The sequence below is a fragment of the Macaca nemestrina genome, chromosome 10 (assembly GCF_043159975.1).
Source record: "Macaca nemestrina isolate mMacNem1 chromosome 10, mMacNem.hap1, whole genome shotgun sequence".
Lineage (NCBI taxonomy): Eukaryota > Metazoa > Chordata > Mammalia > Primates > Cercopithecidae > Macaca > Macaca nemestrina.
Window position 1 is genome coordinate 72,593,619 of NC_092134.1, and position 17,348 is coordinate 72,610,966.

Genomic DNA, 17,348 nt, shown 5'->3' on the forward strand with positions numbered 1-17,348 from the left:
AATATAGACAATGAAGTCCAGGCTGAGGTGGTCTGAGATGGAGATGAGATATTTATTGGGAAGTGGAGTAAAGGTCACTCTTGCTATGCTTTAGCAAAGAGAATGGCAGCATTTTGCTCCTGCTCTAGAGATCTGTGGCACTTTGAACTTGAAAGAGATGATTCAGGGCATCTCCTAGAAGAAATATCTAAGCAGCAAATTATTCAAAATGTGACCTGGCTGTTTCTGAAGGCAAATAGACTTACGTGTTTGCAAAGAGATAATTTAAAATGGGAACTTAGGTTTTTTTTAAAAAAATGCAGAGTATAAAAGTTTAGAATATTTATAGCATGATCATGTGGTAGCAAAGAAAAACCCATTTTCTGGGGAGAAATTCAAGCATGCTGCAGAAATACGCATAAGGAAAGAGAAGCCAAATGTTAACAGTCAAGACAATGTGGAAAATGTCTTCAGGGCATGTTAGAAACTTTCCTGTCAGCCCCTCCCATCACAGGCCCAGAGGCCTAGGAGGAAAAAATAATTTCATGGGCTCAGCTCAGGACCCTGCTGCTCTGTGAACCCTTGGGACATGGGACCCTGTACTCCAGCTGCTCCAGCCCAAGCTCTGGCTAAAGGGGCCAAGGTAAATCTTGGACCATTGCTTCAGAGGGTGCAAGCCCCAAGCACTGGAAGCTTCCATGTGGCCTTGGGCCTGTGGATGCACAGAAGACAAGAGTTGAGCTTTGGAAAACTCCTCCTAGATTTCAGAGGATATATGGAAACATGCGGATTTCCAGGCAGAAGTCTGCTGCATGGGCAGAGCCCTCATGAAAGACTCCTACTAGGCAAAAGCAGAGGGGAAATGTGGGGTTGGAGCCCCAACACAGAATTATTATGGGGCACTGGCTAGTGGAGCTATGAGAAGAAGGCCACCGTTCATCAGACCTCAGAATGGTAGAACCACCAACAGCTTGATCCATATATCTGGAAAAGCCACAGACCCACACTGCCAGCCTGTAAAAGCAGTCATAAAGGTTGCACCATGCAGAGTCTTGGGGGCAGAGCAGCCCAAGGCTGTGGGAGCCTACCCCTTATTTCAATGTGGTCTGGATGTGAGACTTGGAGTCAAAGAAGAATATTTCAAATACTTAAGATTTAATGACTACTCTATGAGGTTTTGGACTTGCATGGGGCCCATAGTCCCCTTTTTTGGCCATTTTCTCCCATTTGGAATGGGAGCATTTACCCAATTCCTGTACCCTCATTGTATCTTGGAAGTAATTAACTTATTTTTGATTTTATAGGCTTGGAGGCAGAAGGGGGTCCCCTTGTCTCAAATTAAACTTCAGACTCTTGGGTTAATGCTGGAATGAGTTGAGACTTTGGGGTACTGTTGAGAAGGCATAATTGTGTTTTAAAATGTAAGAAGGATGTGGGATTTTGCAAGGACAAGCTTTGGAATTATATGGTTTGACTCTGTGTCCTCAACCAAATCTCATCTCCAATTGTAATCCCCACATGTCAGAGGAGGAACCTGGTGATTGGATTATTGGATGGATTTCCCTCATGCTGTTCTCTTGATAGTGAGTGAACTCTCTCTAGATATGATTGTTTAAAAGTGTGGCACATCCCTCTTCTCTCTCTCCTGTCACTATGTAAGACATTCTTTGCTTTCCCTTTGCCTTTTGCCATAATTTTAAGTTTCCTCAGTCCTCCTCAGCCATGCAGAACTGTGAGTCAATTAAATCTCTTTTCATTATAAATTACCCAGTCTCTGGTAGCTCTTCATAGCAGTGTGAAAACAGACTAATACAATGTTTTCCAAGTTGCTTGCTTTCTACCCGTCTTTTTCAGGGGTATCAATGAGTCATATATTTATTCTCTTTGCATAAGCCCATATTTATCAGAGGTTTTGTTCATTACTTGTAATTCTTTTTATTTTTGTCTAATTGTCTTATTTCAGAGAGCCAGTCTTCAAGCTCTCTTGAGATTCTTTTCTCAAAAGTTAAGATTCTTTTCTTAACTTGGTCTATTTGGCTGTTAATGCTTGCAATTGCATTTTGAAATTCTTGTAGTGTGTTTTTCAAATTTATCAGGTCTGTATGCTTCTTTTTTGTATACTGACTATTTAGTCTATGAACACCTATAGAGTGTGTGTGTGTGTGTGTGTGTGTCTGTGTGTGTGTGTGTGTGTGTGTGTGTGTGTGTGTGTGTTTGATGTTTAGCTTTCTTGGATTGGGTTTTGACATTTTCCAAAATTCAGATTATCTTTGTTTCTATCCATGTTCTGAATTTTATCTCTCGTTTCAGCCATCTCAGCCTGGTTAAGAACACTTGCTGGAATAGTAGTGCAGTTGTGTGGAGGAAATAAGGCACTCTGGCCTTTCAAGTCAGAAGAGTTCTTCTGCTAGATTTTTTTCATCTATGCATGCAGGTCTTCCATTAACTGCAGTAAAAATTAAGTACAGCCAGCAAACGTATTTTCTGGATTTATTCAGAGGGCCTTGGCTTTGTGCAGGGCCATTATTTGTAGGCAATTTCTTATTTGTGGTTTCACAGTGGGGTATGTTAGCAAAATACTTTTTGATGCTGAAGTTTGGCGGTGTGCCAGTAGGTGGCACTTCAGTGTAATGGTCAGTAGTAGGCTGTTGCTAGGTCACATGGCTCCTCTGTATTTCCTCACAGTTGCAGTCATGCTCCCTGTCAATGCTCTGAAAGTGTGGAGTTCTCTCCCACTTTTATGCTGTCTGCAGAGAAATGTAGAACTGGAATTCATCAGTGCAATCAGCCCTAAATAGGGTAGCTGCACTGGGGCCCACGCTGGGGAAGCCCTGCCTCATGACAAGCAAGGAGAGTTGGTTGGACCCATGAGAGACAGACTGGCCTCCTCTCCTTAAGGCAACTGCAGCTATGTGGAATTTTGGATAAAGCATCCAGGGTCTTAGCTCCTTTCTCATTCTGAAGATAGCAGGAGTGATTCCACTGCATAGGCAGTGGCAGAGGGGCTTTTAGTTGTCCCGTGATATGGTTTGGCTCTGTGTCCTCACCCAAATCTCACCTGAATTGTAGTAATCCCCATATATCATGAGAGGGATGCAGTGGGAGGTAATTGAATCATGCGGGTGGAATTTCCCATGACATTCTCATAATAGTGAATAAGTAACTCAAGATCTGATGGTTTTATAAAGAGGAGTTCCCATGCACATGCTCTCTCTTCTACCACCATGTAAGATGTGTCTTTCTCCTTCTTTGCCTTCTGCCATGATTGTGAGGCCTCCCCAGTCATGTGGAACAGTGAGCTCATTAAGCCTCTTTCCTTTAAAAATTATCCAGTCCTGAGTACGTTTTTAATAGCAGTGTGAGAAGTAACTAATATACCCTGGGGTCTCCACCTCTGAGAAACACAGAGCTGCTGTTACTGGGAGTGTTCAACCAGAGTGTTGGGAGGCAGCACTACTAGCCTGAGCTGGGTGCTCTGCTTGTTGTGAAGAGGGGGTCGAGGGCTCACAGGGAAGAGAGTTTGGGATCCTGTATGGTGGCTGTGGTGACTTGTAAGCTTGGGTGAAACCCTTGGGCTCTTTGTTCCCCAGACCAAGAGCAACACGGGTAAAACCATGCTGTGGTAGTGGCAGAGGGACTTTCAGTTGCCTCTGGGAGCCTATTTCTAGGGAAACTCAGAGCCACTGCCAATGGGTGTGCTTATCTGTGGGTGGGGTAGCTGTTCTGCGGTCCTGAGCCAGGGGTGTGGGGGGAGGATGGCTGGAGTTTTAGTTCGAGAGATCTCACACAGTGAAGAGAAACAGGATCAGGAACCCATGTAAATAACAATCTGGCCATTTGTTCATAGAGTGACTGCACTATGCTGAAGTTCTGTGCCACACCCTAGTCACCTTGGACTCTCCAGAGCCTGAAGGCAGGAAGAATGAAGGTTGTGAAACAACAAAGAGCTTCCTGGGAGCTCTGTCCCAGGAAGGTGTGGAGCTGTGGCAAGGTTACCCTGTCAGAATAGCTGGAGTCCCAGGTCAGGAAGTCCATCCAGCAAGGAGAAATGGGATTGGGGACTCATGTAGGAAACAATCTAGCTGCTTTTTTGTGGGGTTTTTAAATACTGTGCTGGGTGTCTGCACCTATTTGCAATCGCTTCGGAATCTCCAGTGCCTAAAGGTAGCAAAGGCTAAAGCTGTGATTTAGCAAAGGTGGTGGCCCTCACCCTCTGTGGGAGATCCATCACAGAAAGGTACAGAGCTAATACCCACTGAAAACCCTGGTAGGGGGTGGTTGAATTCCCAAACCAATGGGCCTTATCCTGCAATGTGCAGTGGAAGCAAGGCCTGCAGACCATTGCTGCTGGGTCCCTGGATTCACCCCTTTTCCTAGGGGTGTGTAAGGGAGCCTAACTTTCTCATGTGCTAGAGTTACTGCCACTAATATTAGGGATGCAGGGGATTCAAGTCCTTCAGGACTTCATGTGTACCTGAGAAGAGAGCTGTGTACGTGATATGGTTTGGCTGTGTCCCCACCCAAATCTCATCTTGAAATATAACTCCCACAATTCCCATGTTTCATGGGTGGAACCCAGTGGTAGGTAACTAAATTATGGGGGTGGGTCTTTCTTGTGCTGTTCTCCTGAGAGTGAATAAGCCTCATGAGATCTGATGGTTTTAAAAATGGAAGTTTCCCTGCACAACCATTCTCTTTGCCTGCTGCCATCCATGTAAGATGTGACTTGATCCTCCTTGCCTTCTGCCATGACTGTTAGGCCTCTCAGTCAAGTGGAACTGTAAGTCCATTAAAGCTTTTTCTTTTGTAAACTGCCCAGTCTCAAGTATGTCTTTTTCAGAAGCATGAAAATGAACTAATACAGTAAATTGGTATCAGGAGTAGGGTGCTGATGAATAGATACCCAAAAATGTGGAAACGACTTTGGAACTAGGTAACAGGCAGAGGTTGGGAGAGTTTGGAGGGCTCAAAAGAAGACAAAAAAAAATTGGGAAAATTTGGAACTCCCTAGACACTTGTTGAATGGCTCTGGCCAAAATGCTGATAATAATATGGACAACAAAATCTATGCTGATGTGGTCTCAGATGGAGATAAGGAACCTGTTGGGAACTGGAGCAAAGGTGACTCTTGTTATGTTTTAGCAAAGAGACTGGCAGCATTTGCCCCTATCCTAGAGATTTGTGGAACTTTGAACTTGAGACAGATGATTTAGGGTATCTAGCAGAATAAATTTCTAAGCAGCAAAGCATTCAAGAAGCGACTTGGGTGCTGTTAAAGGCATTCAGTTTTATAATGGAAGCAGAGCATAAAAGTTTGGCAAATTTGCAGCATGGCAAAGCAATAGAAAAAAAAATCCCATTTTTCTGAGGAGAAATTAAAGCCATTTGTAGAAATTTGCATAAGTAGCAAGGAGCCCAATGCTAATCCCCAAGACAATGGGGAAAATATCTCCAGGGCAGGTCAGGGGTCTTCATCTTCAAGGCAGCCTCTCCCATCACAGGCCCACAGGCCTACGAAGAATATGTAGTTTAATGGGCTGGGCCCAGTGTCCCTCTGCTGGGGCTCTCATGGAGAACCTCTGATAGGGCAATGCAAGAGGGAAATGTAGGGTCAGAGACCTCACACAGAATTCCTACCAGGGCACCACCTGGTGGAGTTGTGAGAAGAGGGTTATCATCCCCAAGACCCAAGAATGGTAGGTCCACTGACAGTTTGCACCATATGCCTGGAGAAGCCACAGACACTCATCACCAGCCAGGATGAAAGCTGTACCCTGCAAAGCCACAGGGGAAGAGCTACCCCAAACCATTGGAACCCACTCCTTACATCAGCATTACCTGGATGTGAGACATGGAGTCAAAGGAGATTATTTTGGAGATTTAAGACTTTACTGCCCCACTGGATTTTGGACTTGCCTGCCTGTAGCCTCTTTGTTTTGGCCAATTTCTCCCATTTGGAATGGCTGTATTTACCCAATGCCTGTACTTCCATTATATCTTGGAATTAACTAAGTTGCTTCTGATTTTACAGGCTCATAGGCAGAAGGGACTTGCCTTGTCTCGGATGAGACTTTGAACTTGGACGTTTGAGTTAATGCTGAAATGACTTAGGACTTTGGGGGATTGTTGGGAAGGCATAATTGGTTTTGAAATGTGATGACATGAGATTTGGGAGGGGTCAGGGGTGGAATAATATGGTTTCACTGTGTCCCCACCCAAATATCATTTTGCATTGTAACACCCACAATTCCCACATTTTGTGGGAGAAACCTGATTGGAGGTGATGGAATCAAGGGGGTGGGTCTTTCCCATGCTGTTCTCTTGATAGTGAATAAACCTCATGAGATCTGATGGCTTTAAATATGGGAGTTTCCCTGCGCAAGCTCTCTCTTTTCCTGCTCCTATCCACCTGAGTAGTGACTTGCTCCTCCCTGCCTTCTGCCATGATTTGGAGGCCTCCCCAGCCATGTGGAACTGTAAGCCCGTTAAACCTTTTTTCTTCCCAGTCTCAGGTATGTCTTTATCAGCAGCATGAAAATGGACTAATACAGCATGTCAGTCTGAAGGTCTTTGTGGAATGGGCTCATCGGAGAATGATCCCAGGGTTGTAAAATCTATAGAATAAGTATGCATCCATTGTGTATCTTACTCACTCACCAATCCCCAGGGAAAGGGAGCCTCCTATGGCTCGGTGCCACTCCTGCATCATCTGTCTTGTCCCTCTCCATTCCCTGTGGGCCAAATTTGTTTTCTGGAAGAATCTCAATGTCTCCTCCTGGATGTTTCAGTTGAAGATGTAGTATTTATATGAAACTTCTTCTCTCCATGAGAGCAGCCCACACTAGCTTCTTCTAGTCAGTCATCTTCTATTTTTTGGCCATGGTTTCTAATATCCTACTGGTCACCTAAGAATCAGTATAAAACATTAGTACTTAGAGATTATTTTAAATTTATTAGAGCTAGAGTTCTAGCAGTGAACACCTTATTTCTTAATTGCATTTCTAATAAAGTCTCAGATTTAGGGATGGTAAATATAGTCACTTTCTTTTTTTTTTTTTTTTTTTTGAGATGGAGTCTTGCTGTGTCACCCAGGCTGGAGTGCAGTGGCACAATCTCAGTTCACTGCAACCTCTGCCCCCTGGTTTCAAGTGATTCTCTGCCTCAACCTCCCAAGTAGCTGCGATTACAGGCGTGTGACCACGCCTGGCTAATTTTTGTATTTTTAGTAGACACCAGGTTTCACCGTGTTGATCAGGCTGGTCTCAAACTCCTGACCTTGTGATCCTCCCTCCTCATCCTCCCAGAGTCCTAGGATTACAGGTGTGAGCCACTGTGCCTGGCCAGATATAGGCATTATATGAGATAAACAAGTAGATTTTCTTTTATTATTTATTGAAACAGTAAACTTTGCCATATACTATTTATGAGCACCTTAAGAGCATTATCTTATTTAATTTTCAGAACAGGTATTTGAAGAAAATGTTTCTACTATTCTCATTTTCCAAAGAGAAAAAGTTTCAAAGAGGTCATATAACTTTCCATGGTTGTGTAACTGCTAGATGGCAGGACTGGGAGTTATAATCAGATCAGTGTGACGTCTGAAAATGCTCTTAATGACTAGATAATTTTTTAGTGAATTCTGGGGAATTTGTATACCCTATCCTCAATTCATTTTTTCCATACTCAGATTTGCATCAAAGACCTAAACACAAGTCCAGGAATTATCATTTAACATCACTGTTTTTGGAGATCAATTACACATTTTGTGGTTTCAACATTGTGCACATTTCTATCAAACTTTCACTTAACAGATTAATCAAGTTACTTTGCAAAGGTGCAAAAACAATTATTTGGATTGAAGAATTGATGATAACTATTCTAGACTCACAAACAATTAAAAATAGGGATGATATAATTCCCAAAGTACCATCCCAGTTTCATGTTTCCAATACATATTGATACCATCTTTAATAGTGGAAATAGAAGGTTAATTGAATGATGCAAATGAAAACTATAGCTTCCCAGTTAAAACTGTATGAGTTTATATTCATAATATCCTTTACCAGCCATGTGTTTTAGGAAAATTCATTCCAATGTTTTAGTCTTCATTTGTTTAGTAAAATGATGATTAAAATCTATATTAAAGATTACATTAAAGATTACATATATAATAGCACAGAGCTCTGTATACAGTAAGGAATCCATAAGTATTACAATTTGTCCCTCTTTTTAAAATCTGATGAACCAAAGTGTAATTTTTTAAATAATATTTTATCCTCATACAAAAAAAGATGGACAAGCGCATTAGTCCATTCTTGTGTTGCTATAAAGAACTACCTGAAACTGGGCAATTTATAAATAAAAGAGGTTTAATTGACTCATAGTTCCCCAGGCTATACAGAAGCATGACTAGGGAGACCTCAGGAAACTTATAATTTGGCAGAAAGTGAAGGGAAAGCAGTCATGTCTTACATGTCTGGAGAAAGAATAGAGCAAAGGTGGAAGTGCTCCATGATTTTAAACAACCAGATTTCATGAGAATTTTCTCATTATCAGGTGAACAGCAAGGAGGATGTCTGCTTCATGCTTCAGTAACCTCTACAAGGCCCCTGCTCCAACACTGTAGTTTACAATTCGACATGAGATTTGGGTGGGGATACAAATCCAAATCATATTACCAAGTATGATGGCTTACCATAAATTTTATTTTTGTTTGAGTGTAACTGCCTTACTTTTCCAAAGCATTAAGAATGTTAATTCAGCCAGGTGGTTTGGCTTGTACCTATAATCCCAGCACTTTAGGAAGCGAGGTGGAAGGATCACTTAAGCTCAGGAGGTTGAGACCAGCCTGGGCAACAAAGTGAGATCCCATTCTAAACAAAATTTAAAAATTAGTTGCACATTGTGGTACATGCTGGTGGTCCCAGGTACTCAGGAGGCTGAAGCAGTAAGATCACTTGAATCCAAGCAGTCAAGGCTGCAGTGAGACAGTGAGACATGATCACACCACAGCCCTCCAACCTGGGCAATGGAGTGAGACCCTGTCTAAAAAAAAAAAAGAAAAAAAGAATGTTAATTCAACTTCAGGGAAAGAGAGGCTTTTTTTAAATTATTATTTTCCCTTGTATACTGAGTCCAAAAAAAGATCATGAAATTTTGTACCTTAATGGCTCTCAGCTACACTTAAGACATTTCAAGGTAACTTTAAAGTTTTGGATAAATATAATAAAATATTCAAATATATTCTATGTTTATCTGCCCCCAAATGATTTTAGTAAGAAAAATACTTACTTTCTTTTACTCCATCAAAACTTCAGGCGTATTCTCAGATTTCAGACACCACTTTATTTCAAAAATTATCTAGGAAATACTTTACCTACAGTCATCAGGTTCTACTCAAAACTACACATGGTCAGTTGAGATTTCATAATTATCATAGAGGAAGGGAAATAGGCTTTCTGAAAAGAGAAAATGTAACTGCTAATGTCAGAGAAGTCATTTTTTGAAAGCCTAACAATTGTATAAAAATTCATGCCAGGGAAATGAGTCAGTAAAGCATCATAGATTGCCATGGGCCTTGGTAGACTGAACAAAGGAAGATGAACGTGGGAATAAAGACAAAGACAAAAGAGGATATTTGGAGTAAGGGGTCGGGGACTCCTTGCTTCTAGTGAACAAGGGCCCTGAGCTTCTATAGCCCTTCATATTTATTGAGTAAAGAACATAGGGAGAAGGGGGTGGTTGTGGTCAGCTGCCTGACTCAGTGCAGCCCTGCATGACTGCATTCTCTGAGAAGTAGTCTCCAGATGTTCCAGTAGATAACCTCAAGGAGCATGGTGCCAGGGAGTGATTGCCCTCAGCAAACCTTCTGGCAGCCAGCACAGAAGCAAGTTTGCCCATATTCTGCAATCATGATAAACAGTTGGCTGTTTGATCATATAGCCTCAGTGGAATGCTGAGTTGGTCATGACACTCAGGCTTTCAACTCTCTATAATAGATGTATTTTTATTGTACATTCAGGGCCACTCCCTCAGGAAAAATTATTTGTATTTATCCCAATGACTTCCAACTTCATAAAATGACTTGCTTTTCCCAATGAAACAGTAGCAAAAGTAACATGTACCCTAAGGATTTGATCTAAAAGACAGCTCGTGTTTCACCACATTCTAGGAACTTTCACCACATCAAAGTTCCAGAAAGAGGCTATTGATTTAGCTTGGATCCTGCAGTAAAAATGATGTGGAACAGGGCCTAAGGCAACCAATGACATATATATGGCAGAAAATAAGCATTTGCTGTATTAGTCCTTTAATATTTTAAGGTTGCTGCTTAATGTAGAACAATCTACCCTATTCTAAATGATATATGAATTTAATAAAACTTAGTATAAAATACAAACTTAGTGCAAATATAAAATAGTTGTAAATAATTAAAATTTAGATATTGTAAAATATTTGTCAGAGATGCTTACCAAAGTATATAAAAATATACAATAGAAAATGTTGAGTGTATGTTTAAAAAAAATTGAACCTATATATGTAGGTTGTGAATTTTTAATAATAGGTATTTCTTAAGTATATATGTAGAATCAAAAACCATTATTCTAAAGAGTGTAAGTGCAACCCATATAATTAGGCACTACTTAATTGTCAAAATATTTAGTGTAGGATAAATTAATGATCAGTTATTCAATATTTGGTATGAGTTACCAAAACTGTAATTGAGCCAAGGCTAGATCTATTATGGACAATATATTTTTTGAAATTTTCTCCACATACTTGAATCTTAAAAGAAAATAGATATATTTGACTAAGAGTCTTAGCTCTGTACTTTATTAGTTACATAATCTTAAAAAATGCCTTTAATCATCATCTATATCTCAACTTCCATAATAAAATTAATTTATCTAACAGAAGTTGTAAATACTTAGAAGCATTTGGCATGGTGCTAGGTTCTGATTAATCAATAATTAATAAGTCAAACTCTATTGCTGACCTCACGAAACTTAGATTCTAGTAGAAGAGACAGATAACCAACAGATAAATTAATAAATATATAACCAAAATTGCAATAAGTGTTAAGACAGACACTGACAGTGTGATTCTACTTACTTAGGTAAGTATCAGAAATGCATTTCTGGGGAGATGACTTTTGAGTCAAGAACTGAAGTGTAAGGATCATGGAAAGTAATGTGAGGAATATCTTTTCAGTAAGGGAAAATTTGAGAAAAGGACATTTAAGAAGGCCCTAAGAAGGAAAACAACTTGGCATAAAAAAAAGATGCCTAACTGGTTTGTGTATAGAAAACTATGATATCGGCCGGGCGCGGTGGCTCAAGCCTGTAATCCCAGCACTTTGGGAGGCCGAGACGGGCGGATCACAAGGTCAGGAGATCGAGACCATCCTGGCTAACACGGCGAAACCCCGTCTCTACTAAAAACACAAAAAATTAGCCGGGCGAGGTGGCGGCGCCTGTGGTCCCAGCTACTCGGGAGGCTAAGGCAGGAGAATGGTGGGAACCCGGGAGGCGGAGCTTGCAGTGAGCTGAGATCTGGCCACTGCACTCCAGCCTGGGCGACAGAGCGAGACTCCGTCACAAAAAAAAAAAAAAAAAAAAAAAAAAAAAAACAAAGAAAACTATGATATCCAAGAAGTAGGTAAAATTCTCTTAAACTGTAACAAATAATTTTATTTGAATTTATTTGAATTTTATTTGAATTTAAGTTTAAATGAATTCCATTAAGAGGTGCTGAACAGGGAACATAATATTTTAGAATTGTGTCTTTAAATAACTACTTTGATTAATATGTGGAAGAGTTTACCGGAGAATAAGAGTGTATTGGCCAGTCTTACCAATATAAAAAGGCATACACACCCATAACCTCAGTGACAAACAGTTTTTATTCTTCACTAATAGATTTATGTGTCAGCTGGAATAGCTCTTTTTCCCTCATTTTCAGATCATATTGACTCCACATCTGACATTCCCAGGGCCTGTATGTAGGGTATTAGCTGTCTGGGGGCATGTACGATGGTGGAGACCAGAAACTCCCAGAGGGAGGAGTAGACAAGTGATGTTACTAGAAGCATAAGCTTGCAACTAGCACCAGATCATTTCAGACTGTATTGTATTAGCCAAATCACATCACATGAGAAAAAGCTAACATCAATGGTGTGTGGAAGCATACTTTGTCCATAGAGAAGGGATAGAGCAGGAGAAAGTTCGTATGGAATTATCTACATGAGGCTGAGGTTTATTTCTTGTGATTATTTGCTGAACAATAATCTAAACTCCAAAAGAAAACAATGTATGCATTGAATCTATCATAATAATTCAACTTAGAGATAATAACAGTACTGTTTTTTATTTTAAAATAATGTTACCTCATATTTAATAAATAATGATAATATCCCATGCACTATTTATGTAAATTACTTTTATTAATTCACCTTAGTCTCACAACAACCTGTGATTAGATTTCAAAACTGACATTGAGAGAGGCCAAGTGTCTTTTCCAGTTTTACAGTTTATAAGCCAAAGAGCTCAACTTTAAAATCAAGCAGTCTCTGTGGAACGTGAAGTCTCAAAAACTGGCTAGGGACATTGTAAGAATTAAATAAGTGAAGTACATAAAATGATTAATAGATTGTCTACCATGGTAAATATTAAATAAATGTTATCATTGCAAGTAGTTAGGAAAAAATGATTATTTAAAAAGCATAATTCCTGATATGAGTTTTCAGATTTAAATTAGGCAAGGTGGCTGATATGGTTTGGCCCTGTGTCCCCACCCAAATCTCATGTAATCCCCACATGTTGGGTGAGTGATGTGGTGGGAGGTGATTGAGTCATGGGGGTAGACTTCCTCCTTGCTGTTCTTTGATAGAGTTCTCACAAGATCTGATTGATAAGTGCCTGGTGTTTCCCCCTTCTCTCCCTCTCTCTTATGCCACCATGGGAAGACTTAGCTCCACTTTGCCTTCCACTATGATTATAAAACTCCTGAGGCCTCCCCAAACATTTGGAATCATGACTTAATGAAACTTCTTTTCTTCGTAAATTACTCAGCCTCAGGTGTGTAGTTATAGCTGTTTGCAAATGGACTGACACAGAAAATTGGTACCGAGGTAGTGGGGCATTGCTATAAAGACATGTGAGAATGTGAAACGGACTTTGGAACCGGGTAACCAGCAGGTGTTGGAACAGTTTAGAGAGATAACAAGAAGAGAGGAAGATGGGAGAAAGTTTGGAACTTCCTAGAGACTTGTTGAATGTCTTTGGTCAAAATGCTGATAGTGATATGGAAAATGAAATTCAGGCTGACTGGTCTCAGACGGTGATGAGGAACTTTTTGGAAACCAGAATAAAGGTGAAACTTGCTATGCTTTAGCAAAGCTATTGGCAGGATTTTGCTCCCACCCTAGAGATCTGTGGAACTTTGAACTTGAGAGAGATGAGTTAGGGTATCTCCCACAAGAAATTTATAAGCAGCAAAGCACTCAAGAGGTAGCCTGGCTTTTTCTAAAAGCATACAGTCACATACATTCACAAATAGATGATTTAAAGTTGGAACTTATGTTTAAAAGTGAAAAATAGCATAAAAGTTTGGAAAATTTGCAGCCTGATCATGTGGTAGAAAAGAAAAAACCCATTTTCTGGAGAGAAATGTAAGCTAGCTGCAGAAATTTGCATAAGTAACCAGGAGCCTAATGGTAATAGCTAAGACAATAAGGAAAATGTATCCAGAGCAATTTCAGAGATCTTTGTGGCAGCCCCTCTCATCACATGCCTGGACACACCTAAGAGAAAAAAATAAAAACGATTTCATGGACAGAGCTCAGTACCCTGCTGCTCTGTGCAGCCTTAGGCATGGAACCCTGTGTCCCAGCCACTCTAGCTTTTTCAGGCATAGCAGAAAGGGGCAAGGTACAGCTTGACAGCTTGGGCCATTTCTTCAGAAGATGCCAGCCCCAAGCACTGGTGGCTTCCATATGGCCTTGGGCCTGTGGGTATACAGAAGACAAGAGTTGAGGTTTGAAAACCTTTGCCTAGATTTCAGACGATTTATGGGAATGCCTGGATATCCAGGCAAAAGTCTGCTGCAGAAGCAGAGCCCTCATGAAGAACCTCTACTAGGGTGATGCAGAGGGTAAATGTGGGGTTGGAAACCCCACACAGAGTCCCCACTGAGGCACTGCCTAGTGGAGCTCTGAGAAGAAGGTCACCATCCTCTAGACCCCAGAATGTTACATCCACTAACAGCTTGCACCATGCACCTGGAAAAGCAGTAGGCATTCAATGTTAGCTGATGAAAGCAGCCATGGGGGCTGTACCCTGAAGAGCCATAGGTACAGAGCTTCCCAAGGACTTGGGAGCCCACACCTGGTGTCAGTGTAGTCTGGATGTGAGATATGGAGTCAAGGGAAATTTTGGAGCTTAAGATTTAATGGCTGCCATGCTGGCTTTAAGACTTGCATCAGGCAGGCCGGGCGCGGTGGCTCAAGCCTGTAATCCCAGCACTTTGGGAGGCCGAGACGGGCGGATCACGAGGTCAGAGATCGAGACCATCCTGGCTAACACGGTGAAACCCCGTCTCTACTAAAAAGTACAAAAAACTAGCCAGGCGAGGTGGCGAGCGCCTGTACTCCCAGCTACTGGGGAGGCTGAGGCAGGAGAATGGCGTAAACCCGGGAGGCGGAGCTTGCAGTGAACTGAGATCCGGCCACTGTACTCCAGCCTGGGTGTCAGAGCTAGACTCCGTCTCAAAAAAAAAAAAAAAAAAAAAAAGACTTGCATCAGGCCTGCCTGTAGCCCCCTTGTTCTGAACAATTTATCCCGTCTGGAATGGAAGCATTTACCGAATGCCTGTATCCCCATTGTATCTTGAAAGTAACTAACTTTTTTTTTTTATTTTACAAGCTCCTAGGTAGAAGGGATTTGCCTTGTCTCAGATAAAACTTTGGACTTGGACTTTTCACTTAATGCTGGAATGAGTTAAGACTTTGGAGGATTGTAGGGAAGGGATGATTGTTTTTGAAATGTGAGAATGTCATGAGATTTGTAAGGGGCCAGGGACAGAATAACATGGTTTTGCTTTGTGTCTTTACCCAAATCTCTTGTCAAATTGTAATTCTCATATGTTGGAGAAGTTAACTGGTGGAAGGTGATTGAATTGTTGGGGCAGACATCCCCCTTGCTGTTTTAGTGCTAGAGTTCTCACAATATCTGGTTGTTTGATTAAGTATCTGGCATTTCCCGCCCTCCCCCGTCTGTCTCTCTCCTGCCACTGTGGGAAGATGCACCTTGCTACCTCTTCACCTTCCACCATGATTGTAAGATTCCTGAGGCCCCCACAGCCATGCAGATATATGAGTCATTTAAACCTTTTTTCTTCCCAAATTACCCAGTCTCAATGTCTTTACAGCTGTGTGAAAATGGACTAAAACAATGGTATTATACAGAATATATTTAAAACATTAATTAAATAAGAAAAGATTAAAGAGTGACATCAACAGGATGGGTGATTAAAGGAGCCTTAAGTTCATTTCTTCTACAAGAAAGCAACAAGGCAAAAAATAACAGCCAAGCTTCAACTGGAGTATCACAGGGAGAGTGCTGGAGTGTAATGAGGGAATAGAGAGATGCCTGTTTTGCTAAGGAATTCCAGGAAGGCACCGTGAAGTTACCCTACCTTTGCCACTCTCTCTTTCCTACTTGGATTTGCCTGAAGTAAAGAAAAACTTCTTCTTGCAGGAGAAAGGTTAGCAAAAGAACTCCAGCCATCCCCATTGCCCCTGAAAACACCTAAAGTCCTTACTGCATAAGAATCCCAGTTGTCACTAACCCCAAGCTTAGTTTGGGAAACTGCCAGGAATTCACACAGATGCTTTTCTCTGGACCATGAGCACAAGATGTTCACTCCCCAACAACACAACCCCTGTTACTCAAGATGCTGCAGCATGGTGGCATCCTGAGAACTAAGCCACTCCTGGAATGTCCCTTCTCTGGGGGCTGGTAGTCATTGCAGCTCTCTAGCCCTGGGAATCTGTATGTATTCCATCACTCCCATATGAGTGGTTACAAAGCCACAACCCTGGTCGCTCTGTTCCTGGGCTCAGGACTGGCTGCGAGGTCCTGCACAGCAAGAAAACCAACCCCTGACACTCACATTTCCAGCTGGAGAAACTGTCTGACAGACCAGAGAAGGTCAGAGCTGCCCTTGAGCCAGCCAAACCACTATATACTTTCCACAGAACAAAAGAGGCTCCCAAACTCCCAAGCAGCTGACACACCTCCAGGCCAGCGAAGAAGCTACATGCCCATGCCTCTGGCCTATCTAGCAGCCCCATGCCCATACCTGGGGTCTGGGAAACATCCAGGAGATCACTCCTGGTAGGTATTCCCCAGATCAGACCAGCAGTCAAGTAGTTACACCCAGGACCTGAGAAACAGCCTGGTGGTACCAACCGTGGTGGGCCAAGCACCTGTATCCATGTCCCCAGCAAGAGTAACAGCTCTGGCCCTAAACCTAGCAAGCCAGAGCCCAAATAGGCCAACACAACTTGTGCATACATGTGTGCTCAACCTGAGAAACAGCCCAGGAAGTTCACACTCAGTAATGTCATGCTATTGCCACTACAATCGCTTACAACCTAGGTTACTGAGACACTCAAAATATTACTAGCATAAATTATGGCTAAATAAAATGCATAAATATTCTACTACTGTGTCCTCCTCGAACCACAGCCAAGGCTCCCTACCCAATTGACACCCCAAGACTAATCTATAGGAACAAGTCTTTCCCTATGAAACCTACTCTATAAAATTAGCTGTGTCAACTTTTCTACCAGAGGCATAGAAATCAACATAGGGATAAAATAAACAGAAAAAATAAAGGAAACATGACACATCCAAATAAACAAAATAGGTATTCAGTAACATACCTGAAGTATAAGGAAATACATACAATACCAAAAAAGAACACAAAATAATAATCTCAAATACTCAGTGAGATGTAAGACAATATGCATAGATAATTCAATAAAGTCAGAAAAACATTTAACAATTAGAATGAGAAATTCAAAAGAAAGCTATTATGAAAATAACCAAATAGAAATCTTAGAACTGAAACAATAATGAATTAAATAAAAAATACAATTGAGAACTTCTAACAGGCTAATCCAAGAAAAGGAAAATATCTCTGAACTTGAAGACAGTTCTTTTGAAGAAATTCAGGAAGATGAAGAAAATTGAGAAAAAAAAGAAAGAAAGAAGGAAAGAAAGAATGAAAAGAGAGAGAAAAAGAGGGAAGGAGGGAAGGAAGGAAGGGAGGGAGGGAGGCGAGGAAGGAAGGAAAGAAGGAAGGAA

General features: G+C 41.3%; 1 long non-coding RNA gene across 1 annotated transcript in view; it reads right to left on the reverse strand.

The window, feature by feature from the left end:
• Positions 1-17,348, reverse strand: part of LOC105474049 (uncharacterized) — a 68,017-nt gene that overhangs the window by 48,680 nt on the left and 1,989 nt on the right. The window contains exon 2 of the long non-coding RNA XR_011608551.1: positions 6,637-6,884. This is a non-coding gene — a long non-coding RNA (uncharacterized lncRNA). The remainder of the gene's footprint in view (positions 1-6,636; positions 6,885-17,348) is intronic.